The sequence below is a fragment of the Macrobrachium rosenbergii genome, chromosome 21 (genome assembly GCF_040412425.1).
Source record: "Macrobrachium rosenbergii isolate ZJJX-2024 chromosome 21, ASM4041242v1, whole genome shotgun sequence".
Classification (NCBI taxonomy): domain Eukaryota; kingdom Metazoa; phylum Arthropoda; class Malacostraca; order Decapoda; family Palaemonidae; genus Macrobrachium; species Macrobrachium rosenbergii.
The window spans coordinates 42,684,680-42,690,632 of record NC_089761.1 but is presented as its reverse complement, the minus strand read 5'-3'; the positions used below and the strand labels follow the sequence as shown (position 1 = coordinate 42,690,632).

The following is a 5,953-nucleotide window of genomic DNA, read 5'->3' as shown; positions in this document are numbered from 1 at the left end:
GAAAATTAGTCGATCTCGCAAAAAGCGCCTCGCAAAAGCTTATAACCTCTGACTTAAAGGATGACAAACGCTTCTTTGCACAGCCGTTAATAAGCAATCAGAAATTGTCTTCCCTTAATCAAGAATGTAAACACAGGCGTAGATCTGACACGGCAAGGCACCTGGGGAGGTTGACAATGCATGTGTGGAAGTGAATTAATTGATGGTCTGCTATTAATTATTCATCTTGGCGAAGCTTGTTTAATTATTAAGCATGAAGGAGGTAAGGGAGAGAGAGAGAGAGGGGAGAGAGAGAGTTACATATATATATAATATATAATATATATATATATATATATATGCATATATATATATATATATATATATATATATATATATATATATATATATATATAGAGAGAGAGAGATATATATATAGAGATAGATAGATATAGAGAGAGAGAGAGAGAGAGAGAGAGAGAGAGAGAGAGAGAGAGAGGGAGAGATACATAAATATATATATATATATATATATATATATATATATATATATATATATATATATATATATATATATTTATATATATATATATATATATATATATATATATATATATATATATATATATATATACATTATATACATATATATATATATATATAGAGAGAGAGAGAGAGAGAGAGAGAGAGAGAGAGAGAGAGAGTTTGTTCATAAATTATCATTATTCGCTTCGATCTTTCAGAGGCAAGTGTAGCCAAGTTAGCAAAGCGGACTTTCGCTAACATTTAGCAAATGATTTCCACGAATTAAAAGCATTTTAAAAGCTATTTTCCAAACATCCTCTTGGAAAACGACAGCTAATTCTTGACCATGAATTTGGCAAATTATGAAAATAAGGAATTAGCTTCAAAAGAGAACAATTAGCCTGTCATGTGTGGACAATATGAGAAGATCCCTTTAATTTCCTTTTCCTAGGTCCATATAGTCAATGTCACAATGACAGAATAAGTTTTCTGGCGTCTTAATCGCAAAGGCCATTGACGCTGTGATGGTGTGGAAAACTCTGAAGTTAAGTATTGACGCTTGTCATTATTATTATTATTATTATTATTATTATTATTATTATTATTATTATTATTATTATTGGACCTGTGATTAGAATATAAAATTTAGGCCAAAGTCCAAGCACTGGGACCTATGAGGTCATCCAGCGCTGAAAGGGAAACTGAGCAAAAAAAAAAAGTTTTCTAAAAGTGTAGCGAGGAAAACCTCGCAGTTGTACTGTGAAGCAATTGTTAGGAGAGGGTGGAAAGGAAGATGCAAGAAAGATAATATGAACGGAGGGACAGTAAAAGGAATGAAAGGGGTTTCAGCTAAGGTCCTAAGGGACGTTGCAAAGAACCTTAATTAATGCCTACAATGCACCTTGTGAGGTGCACTGATGGCAACAAACTCCCTACGGGGTGTAGCATTTCGTGATTCCCATTCGGGAGACCCGATGGATTTTTTCGAATGATGTTTGAGAACCGAACAGAGACAGAATCAGAGAAATTGGTCAGCGACGTCGGCTGAAACCAAATGGAAGAATTGAAAAGTAGAAAGACGGAAAGTAAAGCACCTGGGACCGAAGGTAGTTGCCAAAAACCGTTAGTATATACCGCCTACACTTGCTCAGCAGTGTGCAATGGCTCAGTAGGCGGGGACCCACGTTACGTGATAATGACCATTGCTGAGAGAAACACGGAAGGGGAGCCTTTTGAACCTCCAATAATCTTCTAGCTTAAATATTTAGCACCATAACTGCAGTTGTACGTCTTTTTTTGATTTTGTATCCTTCATTTTCTAGTTTCTTGAACTTTTTGGAACTGGAATTGGAATACTAAAAATTTAAGCCAAAGGCCAAGCGCTGTGACCTATGAGGCCATTCAGCCCTGAAAATAATGTTGAATCAATTGTTAGGATTGGGTGGAAAGCCAGATGGTAAGAAAAGAAAATGAACGGAAGTATAGTAAAAGGAGCGAAAGGGGTTGCAGCTAGGGGCCGATGGGAGGCTGCAAAGAACCTTAAGTAAGCCTACAGTGCACCGTGTGAGGTGCACTGACGGCGCTACCCAACCCCCCTCCTCCGACGGGACAAGGAGAGCGTTTGAACCTCCAGTAATCTTTTAGTGTTAATATTTAGTACCATAACTACAGCTGTGCGTCGTTTTTTGTGGTTTCTTAAACTTTCTTGGTAATTTGATTTTATTTTTTTTCCCATTGAGCACCTCCCTTCCTGAAACCATCCAGTTCGTGGTAACGTACTCTGCTTTTGTAAAAGATTTTTTCGATAATCAACAGCCTTAGGCTGTTCTTGAGGGTTAATCCATGGAATATCCATTGAAACTTTTTTGAGTAGCTGAAGCCTCAAAAAGAGAAAAAAAACCACCCTCAATGATTTTCTGTTGGAGAATTGATATGTATATAATTCACAATTCACTTTTTCTGGTGAACTTTCATTCCCTTTGCAATCAATAAGTAATTTCCTTGATCTACATACAAAAAAATTTTATTAGAAGGATGCGAATGTAATCCCTTTAGCCATAGTAGACCACAGCAGATAAGGACCGACTGGTTGCGCTATCTCAAACATACTGACATACATATGCATTTTCATGTCTCCATTAATTTTGCCCTATTGAACAGTTTTTTCAACTTATGGAAGAGAATGAATAAAAGGCAAATTCTTGAAATCGAGATAATCTTGAATATTAAGAAAATCTCTGCCACTTTACAAAATAGCATTAGACTAATTTTCAGCATGCTGTTCACACCTCATTACTCAAATATTTAAGACTATATTTGTTTAGATAAAGTTACTTTGTTTCACAGCAATCAATTTACCGCCTTCATCTCAACGTAGAGATGGGAGATTTCACTAGAATTTCAGCAATCAATTTACCGCCTTCATCTCAACGTAGAGATGGGAGACTTCACTGTTATTTCAGACGTACATTGCTACACTATCATTACAGGAAATTTTGAAACAATTTCCTATTTGATCTTTGTAATGACGAAATGTAACAAACTGCATCGACATAAACATATCGTAGTTTTTTAATGAGATCTTACGTACTTTTGCACTATTGTGGCACGAGTTCCGTACCCAGATGATACATGGGAATGTCAAACCCAGTTACATACCCTGGAGATGAATGGGAATGGCTAACCCACATGAAAAGCATCATCATCATCATCACGACCCACTCAGCAAACTTAAGGAATTTCCCTCGACAAAAGTAATGGAGTTACTGTGTCATTAAGCCCACTCTTTGTGAAAACGAGTACAGTAGTTTATAATATAAACAAACCGCAGATAAAAAACCTTGTTCAACTAGGTCTAGTAATTGCATTTACCTGTCATTTCACCACCAAGTCTTTATTCTCAGGCCATTATAATTCGTATGAAAAAAAAACAGAAAAAACCCCTATGTTGTTCAACCAGGTTGAGTAATTAAATTTACCTGCTATTTCTCCATTATTTTGTTGGTTTTCAAGCCATTATTCAAATATGAGAATTCTGAATACTAAATTAATTTGTATGGCATTACAATGACAGGCCAGAGTTACGACGGCGAAAGAGGATAGTTGACTGGTATTCTCAGACAGCTAGAAGCTTTCAACCACTTGTAGCCCTTTAGAATACAGCGAGATTTATTTGAAGGTTTTTGTTGATTGCTCTATGCGCAACTGTTATAGGGTTGTTACATCAGGAATTTACATTTAGTCTGATTAAAACACTTGCTTTCCTCAGTCAGGCATTGTATAGGGACTGGGATACCGCTAATCTCAAAATACTCCCGTTTCTTAGCTGGCTAATCCGTATAATTAACAAGGGAGAAATAAGTGGCTCAATGTGTCTATACTTCAGAGGACACAAAAAGCATAAGACCAAAGAATTGAAATTTTATTAGGAGATTCTGATGTTATTTCCTTATGGTTCTTAAATGCTCTGTGGTAGCATTCGCAAACAGCTGCAAGATAATCTATTTTCTTTAAAAACCGTTATTTTCCAAACCGACATTGCACTTCAGTAGTTGTAAACATTTGTGGAAAAATGGAAATCAGTCTAGTGGGGAAAAAAAATGTTCTGACGAGTTATTACAAGGCCAGAAATCCAACAGTGAAGGGTCACTGACCAAGTGGATGTCCCAAACAGGTAAATCAAAGAGTTTTAAACCGTCTCACCAAAACCCAGGATATACTCAGGGAACGACATGAAGTTTAATAAAAATTCTTTAAATCCACTCATGTTCAAATAGCAATTTTTCACAAGTCTATCTGGCCATAGTTACAAAATTAAGTGTAGCTCAACTTGAATGAAAGACGTACCCAACCACTGCACGTCTACAGTATTTAATGCGTAATTGAAAAGACATTTTACACAGTTTCCTATTAGAAAGAAAATACGCACATCAAATGTCAGAAAATATAGACCTAGAACGTTCCTGTACATATATTATTAACATCTTAAATACAGTTTCTCATCAAGACATTCCTGATCTAGTAGAATCAAGAAAGGTTAACATTAAACCTGAACCTAGCATAATGTATAACCTAGAAATGTTAACATTAAACCTGAATCTAGCATAAAACTTACTGGAGTCAGTACTAGTCTTATTCAAATCCAGTCACCAAATCCAGCAGAAAAGTTGCAGCTTAGCTGAGAAATTTCAGTATCTCAGTGCTTCCAGGATTTCCAGCAGTTACTTTCGTTCTGTCCAAGCCATGTTGTTCAGTAACAGGTGCTAATTAAAAACCGTTTCCATGACTATTTTAAGACTGCCAAAACCTGCCAAAAGAAAAAAATTCATTAGCTAAAGTTCTTAAAATGTGGTTACCAACACGTGTAACCTTAAATCTACAACGGTTTTAATGCAGGAAGGGTGCTTATGCACTGCAATACAGAATGTTAATATAATTAGTACTCCGTAATTCGACAATAATAAACATTAAGATCAATAACATTTACCAAAGCAATTGATTACATAATGTAAATAAGCTACTAATACTGTTTTACAGATCGAACTCAGACGCTATTAGCCTACAGCTTTCAAGCTGATATGTAATGAAGTTTGTTCGAAACGTTGGTTTTACTTTTATTTACCAAGACTTTTTTTTTTTTGCAAGCCCACCTCTTGACGAGTGGCAGACCAAGTCTGCCATACGTCAAAGGGAGATCCTCCCCACTTCAGGGGCGCCGCCCCTGAAGGGGGAGTATTAGCTTGCATGATATATGGTTTGAATATATTAAAAGAAAGATTCTCACCTCTTAATACTGAAGGAAGGGAAAAATATTTACCATCTGAGAGGGTACAAATCCGGTTAGTTCGGGAACGACAGAAATGTCGAAATCACTTGACACCACGTATCTGAAAAATTACAAGTACAACTTCAGCCATTTCCAAAATAGATATCAAATACAGCACTTAAACTTCATCACTAGAAAACTGTCAGTATATAAACATTTAACCAGTTACAATCAACTCAAAAAATAAGAGCACAATTATCAAAAACATCACATATGACCATTAATGACCTACGAGTAAGGAAAATGGCAACGTATCAGTAACAAAAAATGCGATGATACTTACCCGCACGAACCAAACGAAGCCGACAACGAAAAGAAAACTATACACTAATCACTGAACAACTAAACTTTGTGAATGAACAGCAGCAATGCCTCTCACCTCCTCACAAAGTCATTCCATCGAAAGATTAACACTAACAAGCCAAGGATGAAAACAGAAGGTGGAAGTACTCTTTCCACAAAAGCCTTCAGGTCATTTGTCGGGCGACCGATAGATGGCAGTAATATCAACATACTTTTACAGATTGATTAAAGGTATGTTAACTATAATCGTTAAGCATTCAGATAATAACCCTATTAAAACTAAGATTCCAAATTACATTACTCGTAGGAAAAAGTATTTTT

General features: G+C 35.9%; 1 long non-coding RNA gene across 1 annotated transcript; it reads right to left on the bottom strand.

Annotated features, from left to right (window-relative positions):
- Window positions 1–3,654: 3,654 nt before the first annotated feature.
- LOC136849593 (uncharacterized) lies at window positions 3,655–5,709 on the bottom strand. The gene is made up of 3 exons (XR_010856333.1): window positions 5,613–5,709; window positions 5,321–5,390; window positions 3,655–4,810 (listed from the first exon to the last, which is right to left on the bottom strand). It is a non-coding gene; the product is annotated as an uncharacterized lncRNA (long non-coding RNA).
- Window positions 5,710–5,953: the final 244 nt, after the last annotated feature.